The following is a 12,500-nucleotide window of genomic DNA, read 5'->3' as shown; positions in this document are numbered from 1 at the left end:
CGTGGCATTTGTTACTACGTCTCTAGGGAGTCACAAGTCCTTCTGTTGCTTCTTATGAAAAGGGGGCAGGGGTGAAAAAAATCCATATGGCAGCGGTGGGATTCAAACCCACGCCTCCAGAGAGACTGGAGCCTAAATCCAGCGCCTTAGACCGCTCGGCCACACTACCGCATTGCAAGCTTTCTGCCCCCCAGGTTTCGTACTATACGCCGCTAACGCAATTCAACTACTACAATTGTAAAATTTTAACGTAATTATTGGTTTGAAAACACAAACGCTGCCTTATCAGCTTGCGCCAACTGGGAATTGAACCCAGGTCACAAGAATGGGAATCTTGTATGATACCACTACACCATTGGCGCTGACATGTTTGCGTGTATGCAAATATTCCATGGAACGGAATATTTTCTTTTACAGCAGTTCAAAAGACCGAAGTGGGGTTGAAAAAAAAACAATATGGCAGCGGTGGGATTTGAACCCACGCCTCCGGAGAGACTGGAGCCTTAATCCAGCGCCTTAGACCGCTCGGCCACGCTACCACAACACTTACTCTTGGCCACCCAGGTTCCAAACTATACAATGCTAGTGCAATTCAACAACAACAACAACAACAACAACAACAACTATTTTGATGTATTTGCAAAAAAAAGAAGAATGAACAGCAATTCCAATGCTTCAGCTTTACTTACTACCACAACACTAACCCTTAGCCACCCAGGTTCCATACTATACACTGCTAGTACAATTCAACAACAACAACAACAACAACAACAACAATTATCTTGATGTATTTGCAAAAAAAAGAAAAATGAACAGCAGTTCCAATGCTTCAGCTTTACTTACTACCACAACACTAACCCTTAGCCACCCAGGTTCCATACTATACACTGCTAGTACAATTCAACAACAACAACAACAACAACAACAACAATTATCTTGATGTATTTGTTAAAAAAAAAGAAAATTGAACAGCAGTTCAAATGCTTCAGCTTACTTCCATAGAATAGGTGTACCAAGAAACATGCCGTGGCATTTGTTACTACGTCTCTAGGGAGTCACAAGTCCTTCTGTTGCTTCTTATGAAAAGGGGGCAGGGGTGAAAAAAATCCATATGGCAGCGGTGGGATTCGAACCCACGCCTCCAGAGAGACTGGAGCCTAAATCCAGCGCCTTAGACCGCTCGGCCACACTACCGCATTGCAAGCTTTCTGCCCCCCAGGTTTCGTACTATACGCCGCTAACGCAATTCAACTACTACAATTGTAAAATTTTAACGTAATTATTGGTTTGAAAACACAAACGCTGCCTTATCAGCTTGCGCCAACTGGGAATTGAACCCAGGTCACAAGAATGGGAATCTTGTATGATACCACTACACCATTGGCGCTGACATGTTTGCGTGTATGCAAATATTCCATGGAATGGAATATTTTCTTTTACAGCAGTTCAAAAGACCGAAGTGGGGTTGAAAAAAAAACAATATGGCAGCGGTGGGATTTGAACCCACGCCTCCGGAGAGACTGGAGCCTTAATCCAGCGCCTTAGACCGCTCGGCCACGCTACCACAACACTTACTCTTGGCCACCCAGGTTCCAAACTATACAATGCTAGTGCAATTCAACAACAACAAGAACAACAACAACAACAACAACAACTATTTTGATGTATTTGCAAAAAAAAGAAAAATGAACAGCAGTTCCAATGCTTCAGCTTTACTTACTACCACAACACTAACCCTTAGCCACCCAGGTTCCATACTATACACTGCTAGTACAATTCAACAACAACAACAACAACAACAACAACAACAATTATCTTGATGTATTTGTTAAAAAAAAAGAAAATTGAACAGCAGTTCAAATGCTTCAGCTTTACTTACTACCACAACACTAACCCTTAGCCACCCAGGTTCCATACTATACACTGCTAGTACAATTCAACAACAACAACAACAATTATCTTGATGTATTTGCAAAAAAAAGAAAAATGAACAGCAGTTCCAATGCTTCAGCTTTACTTACTACCACAACACTAACCCTTAGCCACCCAGGTTCCATACTATACACTGCTAGTACAATTCAACAACAACAACAACAACAACAATTATCTTGATGTATTTGTTAAAAAAAAAGAAAATTGAACAGCAGTTCAAATGCTTCAGCTTACTTCCATAGAATAGGTGTACCAAGAAACATGCCGTGGCATTTGTTACTACGTCTCTAGGGAGTCACAAGTCCTTCTGTTGCTTCTTGTGAAAAGGGGGCAGGGGTGAAAAAAATCCATATGGCAGCGGTGGGATTCGAACCCACGCCTCCAGAGAGACTGGAGCCTAAATCCAGCGCCTTAGACCGCTCGGCCACACTACCGCATTGCAAGCTTTCTGTCCCCCAGGTTTCGTACTATACGCCGCTAACGCAATTCAACTACTACAATTGTAAAATTTTAACGTAATTATTGGTTTGAAAACACAAACGCTGCCTTATCAGCTTGCGCCAACTGGGAATTGAACCCAGGTCACAAGAATGGGAATCTTGTATGATACCACTACACCATTGGCGCTGACATGTTTGCGTGTATGCAAATATTCCATGGAACGGAATATTTTCTTTTACAGCAGTTCAAAAGACCGAAGTGGGGTTGAAAAAAAAACAATATGGCAGCGGTGGGATTTGAACCCACGCCTCCGGAGAGACTGGAGCCTTAATCCAGCGCCTTAGACCGCTCGGCCACGCTACCACAACACTTACTCTTGGCCACCCAGGTTCCAAACTATACAATGCTAGTGCAATTCAACAACAACAACAACAACAACAACTATTTTGATGTATTTGCAAAAAAAAGAAGAATGAACAGCAGTTCCAATGCTTCAGCTTTACTTACTACCACAACACTAACCCTTAGCCACCCAGGTTCCATACTATACACTGCTAGTACAATTCAACAACAACAACAACAACAACAACAACAATTATCTTGATGTATTTGCAAAAAAAAGAAAAATGAACAGCAGTTCCAATGCTTCAGCTTTACTTACTACCACAACACTAACCCTTAGCCACCCAGGTTCCATACTATACACTGCTAGTACAATTCAACAACAACAACAACAACAACAACAACAATTATCTTGATGTATTTGTTAAAAAAAAAGAAAATTGAACAGCAGTTCAAATGCTTCAGCTTACTTCCATAGAATAGGTGTACCAAGAAACATGCCGTGGCATTTGTTACTACGTCTCTAGGGAGTCACAAGTCCTTCTGTTGCTTCTTATGAAAAGGGGGCAGGGGTGAAAAAAATCCATATGGCAGCGGTGGGATTCAAACCCACGCCTCCAGAGAGACTGGAGCCTAAATCCAGCGCCTTAGACCGCTCGGCCACACTACCGCATTGCAAGCTTTCTGCCCCCCAGGTTTCGTACTATACGCCGCTAACGCAATTCAACTACTACAATTGTAAAATTTTAACGTAATTATTGGTTTGAAAACACAAACGCTGCCTTATCAGCTTGCGCCAACTGGGAATTGAACCCAGGTCACAAGAATGGGAATCTTGTATGATACCACTACACCATTGGCGCTGACATGTTTGCGTGTATGCAAATATTCCATGGAACGGAATATTTTCTTTTACAGCAGTTCAAAAGACCGAAGTGGGGTTGAAAAAAAAACAATATGGCAGCGGTGGGATTTGAACCCACGCCTCCGGAGAGACTGGAGCCTTAATCCAGCGCCTTAGACCGCTCGGCCACGCTACCACAACACTTACTCTTGGCCACCCAGGTTCCAAACTATACAATGCTAGTGCAATTCAACAACAACAACAACAACAACAACAACAACTATTTTGATGTATTTGCAAAAAAAAGAAGAATGAACAGCAATTCCAATGCTTCAGCTTTACTTACTACCACAACACTAACCCTTAGCCACCCAGGTTCCATACTATACACTGCTAGTACAATTCAACAACAACAACAACAACAACAACAACAATTATCTTGATGTATTTGCAAAAAAAAGAAAAATGAACAGCAGTTCCAATGCTTCAGCTTTACTTACTACCACAACACTAACCCTTAGCCACCCAGGTTCCATACTATACACTGCTAGTACAATTCAACAACAACAACAACAACAACAACAACAATTATCTTGATGTATTTGTTAAAAAAAAAGAAAATTGAACAGCAGTTCAAATGCTTCAGCTTACTTCCATAGAATAGGTGTACCAAGAAACATGCCGTGGCATTTGTTACTACGTCTCTAGGGAGTCACAAGTCCTTCTGTTGCTTCTTATGAAAAGGGGGCAGGGGTGAAAAAAATCCATATGGCAGCGGTGGGATTCGAACCCACGCCTCCAGAGAGACTGGAGCCTAAATCCAGCGCCTTAGACCGCTCGGCCACACTACCGCATTGCAAGCTTTCTGCCCCCCAGGTTTCGTACTATACGCCGCTAACGCAATTCAACTACTACAATTGTAAAATTTTAACGTAATTATTGGTTTGAAAACACAAACGCTGCCTTATCAGCTTGCGCCAACTGGGAATTGAACCCAGGTCACAAGAATGGGAATCTTGTATGATACCACTACACCATTGGCGCTGACATGTTTGCGTGTATGCAAATATTCCATGGAATGGAATATTTTCTTTTACAGCAGTTCAAAAGACCGAAGTGGGGTTGAAAAAAAAACAATATGGCAGCGGTGGGATTTGAACCCACGCCTCCGGAGAGACTGGAGCCTTAATCCAGCGCCTTAGACCGCTCGGCCACGCTACCACAACACTTACTCTTGGCCACCCAGGTTCCAAACTATACAATGCTAGTGCAATTCAACAACAACAAGAACAACAACAACAACAACAACAACTATTTTGATGTATTTGCAAAAAAAAGAAAAATGAACAGCAGTTCCAATGCTTCAGCTTTACTTACTACCACAACACTAACCCTTAGCCACCCAGGTTCCATACTATACACTGCTAGTACAATTCAACAACAACAACAACAACAACAACAACAACAATTATCTTGATGTATTTGTTAAAAAAAAAGAAAATTGAACAGCAGTTCAAATGCTTCAGCTTTACTTACTACCACAACACTAACCCTTAGCCACCCAGGTTCCATACTATACACTGCTAGTACAATTCAACAACAACAACAACAATTATCTTGATGTATTTGCAAAAAAAAGAAAAATGAACAGCAGTTCCAATGCTTCAGCTTTACTTACTACCACAACACTAACCCTTAGCCACCCAGGTTCCATACTATACACTGCTAGTACAATTCAACAACAACAACAACAACAACAATTATCTTGATGTATTTGTTAAAAAAAAAGAAAATTGAACAGCAGTTCAAATGCTTCAGCTTACTTCCATAGAATAGGTGTACCAAGAAACATGCCGTGGCATTTGTTACTACGTCTCTAGGGAGTCACAAGTCCTTCTGTTGCTTCTTGTGAAAAGGGGGCAGGGGTGAAAAAAATCCATATGGCAGCGGTGGGATTCGAACCCACGCCTCCAGAGAGACTGGAGCCTAAATCCAGCGCCTTAGACCGCTCGGCCACACTACCGCATTGCAAGCTTTCTGTCCCCCAGGTTTCGTACTATACGCCGCTAACGCAATTCAACTACTACAATTGTAAAATTTTAACGTAATTATTGGTTTGAAAACACAAACGCTGCCTTATCAGCTTGCGCCAACTGGGAATTGAACCCAGGTCACAAGAATGGGAATCTTGTATGATACCACTACACCATTGGCGCTGACATGTTTGCGTTTATGCAAATATTCCATGGAACGGAATATTTTCTTTTACAGCAGTTCAAAAGACCGAAGTGGGGTTGAAAAAAAAACAATATGGCAGCGGTGGGATTTGAACCCACGCCTCCGGAGAGACTGGAGCCTTAATCCAGCGCCTTAGACCGCTCGGCCACGCTACCACAACACTTACTCTTGGCCACCCAGGTTCCAAACTATACAATGCTAGTGCAATTCAACAACAACAACAACAACAAGAACAACAACAACAACAACTATTTTGATGTATTTGCAAAAAAAAGAAAAATGAACAGCAGTTCCAATGCTTCAGCTTTACTTACTACCACAACACTAACCCTTAGCCACCCAGGTTCCATACTATACACTGCTAGTACAATTCAACAACAACAACAATTATCTTGATGTATTTGCAAAAAAAAGAAAAATGAACAGCAGTTCCAATGCTTCAGCTTTACTTACTACCACAACACTAACCCTTAGCCACCCAGGTTCCATACTATACACTGCTAGTACAATTCAACAACAACAACAACAACAACAACAACAATTATCTTGATGTATTTGCAAAAAAAAGAAAAATGAACAGCAGTTCCAATGCTTCAGCTTTACTTACTACCACAACACTAACCCTTAGCCCCCCAGGTTCCATACTATACACTGCTAGTACAATTCAACAACAACAACAACAACAACAACAACAACAATTATCTTGATGTATTTGCAAAAAAAAGAAAAATGAACAGCAGTTCCAATGCTTCAGCTTACTTCCATAGAATAGGTGTACCAAGAAACATGCCGTGGCATTTGTTACTACGTCTCTAGGGAGTCACAAGTCCTTCTGTTGCTTCTTGTGAAAAGGGGGCAGGGGTGAAAAAAATCCATATGGCAGCGGTGGGATTCAAACCCACGCCTCCAGAGAGCCTGGAGCCTAAATCCAGCACCTTAGACCGCTCGGCCACACTACCGCATTGCAAGCTTTCGGCCCCCCAGGTTTCGTACTATACGCCGCTAACGCAATTCAACTACTACAATTGTAAAATTTTAACGTAATTATTGGTTTGAAAACACAAACGCTGCCTTATCAGCTTGCGCCAACTGGGAATTGAACCCAGGTCACAAGAATGGGAATCTTGTATGATACCACTACACCATTGGCGCTGACATGTTTGCGTTTATGCAAATATTCCATGGAACGGAATATTTTCTTTTACAGCAGTTCAAAAGACCGAAGTGGGGTTGAAAAAAAAACAATATGGCAGCGGTGGGATTTGAACCCACGCCTCCGGAGAGACTGGAGCCTTAATCCAGCGCCTTAGACCGCTCGGCCACGCTACCACAACACTTACTCTTGGCCACCCAGGTTCCAAACTATACAATGCTAGTGCAATTCAACAACAACAACAAGAACAACAACAACAACAACTATTTTGATGTATTTGCAAAAAAAAGAAAAATGAACAGCAGTTCCAATGCTTCAGCTTTACTTACTACCACAACACTAACCCTTAGCCACCCAGGTTCCATACTATACACTGCTAGTACAATTCAACAACAACAACAATTATCTTGATGTATTTGCAAAAAAAAGAAAAATGAACAGCAGTTCCAATGCTTCAGCTTTACTTACTACCACAACACTAACCCTTAGCCACCCAGGTTCCATACTATACACTGCTAGTACAATTCAACAACAACAACAACAACAACAACAACAACAATAATTATCTTGATGTATTTGCAAAAAAAAGAAAAATGAACAGCAGTTCCAATGCTTCAGCTTTACTTACTACCACAACACTAACCCTTAGCCACCCAGGTTCCATACTATACACAGCTAGTACAATTCAACAACAACAACAACAACAATTATCTTGATGTATTTGCAAAAAAAAGAAAAATGAACAGCAGTTCCAATGCTTCAGCTTACTTCCATAGAATAGGTGTACCAAGAAACATGCCGTGGCATTTGTTACTACGTCTCTAGGGAGTCACAAGTCCTTCTGTTGCTTCTTGTGAAAAGGGGGCAGGGGTGAAAAAAATCCATATGGCAGCGGTTGGGATTCGAACCCACGCCTCCAGAGAGCCTGGAGCCTAAATCCAGCGCCTTAGACCGCTCGGCCACACTACCGCATTGCAAGCTTTCTGCCCCCCAGGTTTCGTACTATACGCCGCTAACGCAATTCAACTACTACAATTGTAAAATTTTAACGTAATTATTGGTTTGAAAACACAAACGCTGCATTATCAGCTTGCGCCAACTGGGAATTGAACCCAGGTCACAAGAATGGGAATCTTGTATGATACCACTACACCATTGGCGCTGACATGTTTGCGTTTATGCAAATATTCCATGGAACGGAATATTTTCTTTTACAGCAGTTCAAAAGACCGAAGTGGGGTTGAAAAAAGAACAATATGGCAGCGGTGGGATTTGAACCCACGCCTCCGGAGAGACTGGAGCCTTAATCCAGCGCCTTAGACCGCTCGGCCACGCTACCACAACACTTACTCTTGGCCACCCAGGTTCCAAACTATACAATGCTAGTGCAATTCAACAACAACAACAACAACAAGAACAACAACAACAACAACTATTTTGATGTATTTGCAAAAAAAAGAAAAATGAACAGCAGTTCCAATGCTTCAGCTTTACTTACTACCACAACACTAACCCTTAGCCACCCAGGTTCCATACTATACACTGCTAGTACAATTCAACAACAACAACAACAACAACAACAATAATTATCTTGATGTATTTGAAAAAAAAGAAAAATGAACAGCAGTTCCAATGCTTCAGCTTTACTTACTACCACAACACTAACCCTTAGCCACCCAGGTTCCATACTATACACTGCTAGTACAATTCAACAACAACAACAACAACAACAACAACAATTATCTTGATGTATTTGTTAAAAAAAAAGAAAATTGAACAGCAGTTCAAATGCTTCAGCTTACTTCCATAGAATAGGTGTACCAAGAAACATGCCGTGGCATTTGTTACTACGTCTCTAGGGAGTCACAAGTCCTTCTGTTGCTTCTTGTGAAAAGGGGGCAGGGGTGAAAAAAATCCATATGGCAGCGGTGGGATTCGAACCCACGCCTCCAGAGAGACTGGAGCCTAAATCCAGCGCCTTAGACCGCTCGGCCACACTACCGCATTGCAAGCTTTCTGCCCCCCAGGTTTCGTACTATACGCCGCTAACGCAATTCAACTACTACAATTGTAAAATTTTAACGTAATTATTGGTTTGAAAACACAAACGCTGCCTTATCAGCTTGCGCCAAATGGGAATTAAACCCAGGTCACAAGAATGGGAATCTTGTATGATACCACTACACCATTGGCGCTGACATGTTTGCGTGTATGCAAATATTCCATGGAACGGAATATTTTCTTTGACAGCAGTTCAAAAGACCGAAGTGGGGTTGAAAAAAAAACAATATGGCAGCGGTGGGATTTGAACCCACGCCTCCGGAGAGACTGGAGCCTTAATCCAGTGCCTTAGACCGCTCGGCCACGCTACCACAACACTTACTCTTGGCCACCCAGGTTCCAAACTATACAATGCTAGTGCAATTCAACAACAACAACAACAACAACAACAACAACTATTTTGATGTATTTGCAAAAAAAAGAAAAATGAACAGCAGTTCCAATGCTTCAGCTTTACTTACTACCACAACACTAACCCTTAGCCACCCAGGTTCCATACTATACACTGCTAGTACAATTCAACAACAACAACAACAACAACAACAACAATTATCTTGATGTATTTGCAAAAAAAAGAAAAATGAACAGCAGTTCCAATGCTTCAGCTTTACTTACTACCACAACACTAACCCTTAGCCACCCAGGTTCCATACTATACACTGCTAGTACAATTCAACAACAACAACAACAATTATCTTGATGTATTTGCAAAAAAAAGAAAAATGAACAGCAGTTCCAATGCTTCAGCTTTACTTACTACCACAACACTAACCCTTAGCCACCCAGGTTCCATACTATACACTGCTAGTACAATTCAACAACAACAACAACAACAACAACAACAATTATCTTGATGTATTTGCAAAAAAAAAGAAAAATGAACAGCAGTTCCAATGCTTCAGCTTTACTTACTACCACAACACTAACCCTTAGCCACCCAGGTTCCATACTATACACTGCTAGTACAATTCAACAACAACAACAACAATTATCTTGATGTATTTGCAAAAAAAAGAAAAATGAACAGCAGTTCCAATGCTTCAGCTTTACTTACTACCACAACACTAACCCTTAGCCACCCAGGTTCCATACTATACACTGCTAGTACAATTCAACAACAACAACAACAACAACAACAATTATCTTGATGTATTTGTTAAAAAAAAAGAAAATTGAACAGCAGTTCCAATGCTTCAGCTTACTTCCATAGAATAGGTGTACCAAGAAACATGCCGTGGCATTTGTTACTACGTCTCTAGGGAGTCACAAGTCCTTCTGTTGCTTCTTGTGAAAAGGGGGCAGGGGTGAAAAAAATCCATATGGCAGCGGTGGGATTCGAACCCACGCCTCCAGAGAGACTGGAGCCTAAATCCAGCGCCTTAGACCGCTCGGCCACGCTACCGCATTGCAAGCTTTCTGCCCCCCAGGTTTCGTACTATACGCCGCTAACGCAATTCAACTACTACAATTGTAAAATTTTAACGTAATTATTGGTTTGAAAACACAAACGCTGCCTTATCAGCTTGCGCCAACTGGGAATTGAACCCAGGTCACAAGAATGGGAATCTTGTATGATACCACTACACCATTGGCACTGACATGTTTGCGTTTATGCAAATATTCCATGGAACGGAATATTTTCTTTTACAGCAGTTCAAAAGACCGAAGTGGGGTTGAAAAAAAAAAAATATGGCAGCGGTGGGATTTGAACCCACGCCTCCGGAGAGACTGGAGCCTTAATCCAGTGCCTTAGACCGCTCGGCCACGCTACCACAACACTTACTCTTGGCCACCCAGGTTCCAAACTATACAATGCTAGTGCAATTCAACAACAACAACAACAACAACTATTTTGATGTATTTGCAAAAAAAAGAAAAATGAACAGCAGTTCCAATGCTTCAGCTTTACTTACTACCACAACACTAACCCTTAGCCACCCAGGTTCCATACTATACACTGCTAGTACAATTCAACAACAACAACAACAACAACAACAACAATTATCTTGATGTATTTGTTAATAAAAAAGAAAATTGAACAGCAGTTCAAATGCTTCAGCTTACTTCCATAGAATAGGTGTACCAAGAAACATGCCGTGGCATTTGTTACTACGTCTCTAGGGAGTCACAAGTCCTTCTGTTGCTTCTTGTGAAAAGGGGGCAGGGGTGAAAAAAATCCATATGGCAGCGGTGGGATTCGATCCCACGCCTCCAGAGAGACTGGAGCCTAAATCCAGCGCCTTAGACCGCTCGGCCACACTACCGCATTGCAAGCTTTTTGCCCCCCAGGTTTCGTACTATACGCCGCTAACGCAATTCAACTACTACAATTGTAAAATTTTAACGTAATTATTGGTTTGAAAACACAAACGCTGCCTTATCAGCTTGCGCCAACTGGGAATTGAACCCAGGTCACAAGAATGGGAATCTTGTATGATACCACTACACCATTGGCGCTGACATGTTTGCGTTTATGCAAATATTCCATGGAACGGAATATTTTCTTTTACAGCAGTTCAAAAGACCGAAGTGGGGTTGAAAAAAAAACAATATGGCAGCGGTGGGATTTGAAACCACGCCTCCGGAGAGACTGGAGCCTTAATCCAGCGCCTTAGACCGCTCGGCCACGCTACCACAACACTTACTCTTGGCCACCCAGGTTCCAAACTATACAATGCTAGTGCAATTCAACAACAACAACAACAACAACAAGAACAACAACTATTTTGATGTATTTGCAAAAAAAAGAAAAATGAACAGCAGTTCCAATGCTTCAGCTTTACTTACTACCACAACACTAACCCTTAGCCACCCAGGTTCCATACTATACACTGCTAGTACAATTCAACAACAACAACAACAACAACAACAACAATTATCTTGATGTATTTGCAAAAAAAAGAAAAATGAACAGCAGTTCCAATGCTTCAGCTTTACTTACTACCACAACACTAACCCTTAGCCACCCAGGTTCCATACTATACACTGCTAGTACAATTCAACAACAACAACAACAATTATCTTGATGTATTTGCAAAAAAAAGAAAAATGAACAGCAGTTCCAATGCTTCAGCTTTACTTACTACCACAACACTGACCCTTAGCCACCCAGGTTCCATACTATACACTGCTAGTACAATTCAACAACAACAACAACAACAACAACAATTATCTTGATGTATTTGCAAAAAAAAGAAAAATGAACAGCAGTTCCAATGCTTCAGCTTTACTTACTACCACAACACTAACCCTTAGCCACCCAGGTTCCATACTATACACTGCTAGTACAATTCAACAACAACAACAACAATTATCTTGATGTATTTGCAAAAAAAAGAAAAATGAACAGCAGTTCCAATGCTTCAGCTTTACTTACTACCACAACACTAACCCTTAGCCACCCAGGTTCCATACTATACACTGCTAGTACAATTCAACAACAACAACAACAACAATTATCTTGATGTATTTGTTAAAAAAAAAGAAAAT

General features: G+C 41.4%; 33 non-coding genes across 33 annotated transcripts; all 33 read right to left on the bottom strand.

Moving 5' to 3' along the window:
* Positions 1-87: 87 nt before the first annotated feature.
* Positions 88-169, bottom strand: trnal-uag (transfer RNA leucine (anticodon UAG)). The gene has a single exon. It is a non-coding gene; the product is annotated as a tRNA-Leu (tRNA).
* Positions 170-291: 122 nt separating this feature from the next.
* Positions 292-362, bottom strand: trnag-ccc (transfer RNA glycine (anticodon CCC)). The gene has a single exon. It is a non-coding gene; the product is annotated as a tRNA-Gly (tRNA).
* A 95-nt stretch (positions 363-457) lies between these two features.
* Positions 458-539, bottom strand: trnal-aag (transfer RNA leucine (anticodon AAG)). The gene has a single exon. It is a non-coding gene; the product is annotated as a tRNA-Leu (tRNA).
* Positions 540-1,112: 573 nt separating this feature from the next.
* On the bottom strand, positions 1,113-1,194 carry trnal-uag (transfer RNA leucine (anticodon UAG)). The gene has a single exon. It is a non-coding gene; the product is annotated as a tRNA-Leu (tRNA).
* Positions 1,195-1,316: 122 nt separating this feature from the next.
* trnag-ccc (transfer RNA glycine (anticodon CCC)) lies at positions 1,317-1,387 on the bottom strand. Its single transcript has one exon. It is a non-coding gene; the product is annotated as a tRNA-Gly (tRNA).
* Positions 1,388-1,482: 95 nt separating this feature from the next.
* trnal-aag (transfer RNA leucine (anticodon AAG)) lies at positions 1,483-1,564 on the bottom strand. The gene has a single exon. It is a non-coding gene; the product is annotated as a tRNA-Leu (tRNA).
* Positions 1,565-2,284: 720 nt separating this feature from the next.
* trnal-uag (transfer RNA leucine (anticodon UAG)) lies at positions 2,285-2,366 on the bottom strand. Its single transcript has one exon. It is a non-coding gene; the product is annotated as a tRNA-Leu (tRNA).
* Positions 2,367-2,488: 122 nt separating this feature from the next.
* Positions 2,489-2,559, bottom strand: trnag-ccc (transfer RNA glycine (anticodon CCC)). The gene has a single exon. It is a non-coding gene; the product is annotated as a tRNA-Gly (tRNA).
* A 95-nt stretch (positions 2,560-2,654) lies between these two features.
* trnal-aag (transfer RNA leucine (anticodon AAG)) lies at positions 2,655-2,736 on the bottom strand. Its single transcript has one exon. It is a non-coding gene; the product is annotated as a tRNA-Leu (tRNA).
* Positions 2,737-3,303: 567 nt separating this feature from the next.
* On the bottom strand, positions 3,304-3,385 carry trnal-uag (transfer RNA leucine (anticodon UAG)). The gene has a single exon. It is a non-coding gene; the product is annotated as a tRNA-Leu (tRNA).
* A 122-nt stretch (positions 3,386-3,507) lies between these two features.
* trnag-ccc (transfer RNA glycine (anticodon CCC)) lies at positions 3,508-3,578 on the bottom strand. The gene has a single exon. It is a non-coding gene; the product is annotated as a tRNA-Gly (tRNA).
* A 95-nt stretch (positions 3,579-3,673) lies between these two features.
* trnal-aag (transfer RNA leucine (anticodon AAG)) lies at positions 3,674-3,755 on the bottom strand. Its single transcript has one exon. It is a non-coding gene; the product is annotated as a tRNA-Leu (tRNA).
* A 573-nt stretch (positions 3,756-4,328) lies between these two features.
* On the bottom strand, positions 4,329-4,410 carry trnal-uag (transfer RNA leucine (anticodon UAG)). Its single transcript has one exon. It is a non-coding gene; the product is annotated as a tRNA-Leu (tRNA).
* A 122-nt stretch (positions 4,411-4,532) lies between these two features.
* Positions 4,533-4,603, bottom strand: trnag-ccc (transfer RNA glycine (anticodon CCC)). The gene has a single exon. It is a non-coding gene; the product is annotated as a tRNA-Gly (tRNA).
* A 95-nt stretch (positions 4,604-4,698) lies between these two features.
* Positions 4,699-4,780, bottom strand: trnal-aag (transfer RNA leucine (anticodon AAG)). Its single transcript has one exon. It is a non-coding gene; the product is annotated as a tRNA-Leu (tRNA).
* Positions 4,781-5,500: 720 nt separating this feature from the next.
* Positions 5,501-5,582, bottom strand: trnal-uag (transfer RNA leucine (anticodon UAG)). Its single transcript has one exon. It is a non-coding gene; the product is annotated as a tRNA-Leu (tRNA).
* A 122-nt stretch (positions 5,583-5,704) lies between these two features.
* Positions 5,705-5,775, bottom strand: trnag-ccc (transfer RNA glycine (anticodon CCC)). The gene has a single exon. It is a non-coding gene; the product is annotated as a tRNA-Gly (tRNA).
* A 95-nt stretch (positions 5,776-5,870) lies between these two features.
* On the bottom strand, positions 5,871-5,952 carry trnal-aag (transfer RNA leucine (anticodon AAG)). The gene has a single exon. It is a non-coding gene; the product is annotated as a tRNA-Leu (tRNA).
* A 722-nt stretch (positions 5,953-6,674) lies between these two features.
* trnal-uag (transfer RNA leucine (anticodon UAG)) lies at positions 6,675-6,756 on the bottom strand. Its single transcript has one exon. It is a non-coding gene; the product is annotated as a tRNA-Leu (tRNA).
* A 122-nt stretch (positions 6,757-6,878) lies between these two features.
* trnag-ccc (transfer RNA glycine (anticodon CCC)) lies at positions 6,879-6,949 on the bottom strand. Its single transcript has one exon. It is a non-coding gene; the product is annotated as a tRNA-Gly (tRNA).
* A 95-nt stretch (positions 6,950-7,044) lies between these two features.
* Positions 7,045-7,126, bottom strand: trnal-aag (transfer RNA leucine (anticodon AAG)). Its single transcript has one exon. It is a non-coding gene; the product is annotated as a tRNA-Leu (tRNA).
* A 710-nt stretch (positions 7,127-7,836) lies between these two features.
* Positions 7,837-7,919, bottom strand: trnal-uag (transfer RNA leucine (anticodon UAG)). Its single transcript has one exon. It is a non-coding gene; the product is annotated as a tRNA-Leu (tRNA).
* A 122-nt stretch (positions 7,920-8,041) lies between these two features.
* trnag-ccc (transfer RNA glycine (anticodon CCC)) lies at positions 8,042-8,112 on the bottom strand. Its single transcript has one exon. It is a non-coding gene; the product is annotated as a tRNA-Gly (tRNA).
* A 95-nt stretch (positions 8,113-8,207) lies between these two features.
* Positions 8,208-8,289, bottom strand: trnal-aag (transfer RNA leucine (anticodon AAG)). The gene has a single exon. It is a non-coding gene; the product is annotated as a tRNA-Leu (tRNA).
* A 581-nt stretch (positions 8,290-8,870) lies between these two features.
* Positions 8,871-8,952, bottom strand: trnal-uag (transfer RNA leucine (anticodon UAG)). Its single transcript has one exon. It is a non-coding gene; the product is annotated as a tRNA-Leu (tRNA).
* A 122-nt stretch (positions 8,953-9,074) lies between these two features.
* Positions 9,075-9,145, bottom strand: trnag-ccc (transfer RNA glycine (anticodon CCC)). The gene has a single exon. It is a non-coding gene; the product is annotated as a tRNA-Gly (tRNA).
* Positions 9,146-9,240: 95 nt separating this feature from the next.
* trnal-aag (transfer RNA leucine (anticodon AAG)) lies at positions 9,241-9,322 on the bottom strand. Its single transcript has one exon. It is a non-coding gene; the product is annotated as a tRNA-Leu (tRNA).
* Positions 9,323-10,331: 1,009 nt separating this feature from the next.
* Positions 10,332-10,413, bottom strand: trnal-uag (transfer RNA leucine (anticodon UAG)). The gene has a single exon. It is a non-coding gene; the product is annotated as a tRNA-Leu (tRNA).
* Positions 10,414-10,535: 122 nt separating this feature from the next.
* On the bottom strand, positions 10,536-10,606 carry trnag-ccc (transfer RNA glycine (anticodon CCC)). The gene has a single exon. It is a non-coding gene; the product is annotated as a tRNA-Gly (tRNA).
* A 95-nt stretch (positions 10,607-10,701) lies between these two features.
* On the bottom strand, positions 10,702-10,783 carry trnal-aag (transfer RNA leucine (anticodon AAG)). Its single transcript has one exon. It is a non-coding gene; the product is annotated as a tRNA-Leu (tRNA).
* Positions 10,784-11,193: 410 nt separating this feature from the next.
* trnal-uag (transfer RNA leucine (anticodon UAG)) lies at positions 11,194-11,275 on the bottom strand. The gene has a single exon. It is a non-coding gene; the product is annotated as a tRNA-Leu (tRNA).
* Positions 11,276-11,397: 122 nt separating this feature from the next.
* Positions 11,398-11,468, bottom strand: trnag-ccc (transfer RNA glycine (anticodon CCC)). Its single transcript has one exon. It is a non-coding gene; the product is annotated as a tRNA-Gly (tRNA).
* Positions 11,469-11,563: 95 nt separating this feature from the next.
* Positions 11,564-11,645, bottom strand: trnal-aag (transfer RNA leucine (anticodon AAG)). Its single transcript has one exon. It is a non-coding gene; the product is annotated as a tRNA-Leu (tRNA).
* Between the last annotated feature and the right edge of the window lie 855 nt (positions 11,646-12,500).

This window comes from Acipenser ruthenus, chromosome 48, assembly GCF_902713425.1.
Source record: "Acipenser ruthenus chromosome 48, fAciRut3.2 maternal haplotype, whole genome shotgun sequence".
NCBI lineage: Eukaryota > Metazoa > Chordata > Actinopteri > Acipenseriformes > Acipenseridae > Acipenser > Acipenser ruthenus.
The sequence above is the reverse complement of the archived record's forward strand: the minus strand, read 5'-3'. Positions and strand labels throughout refer to the sequence as shown.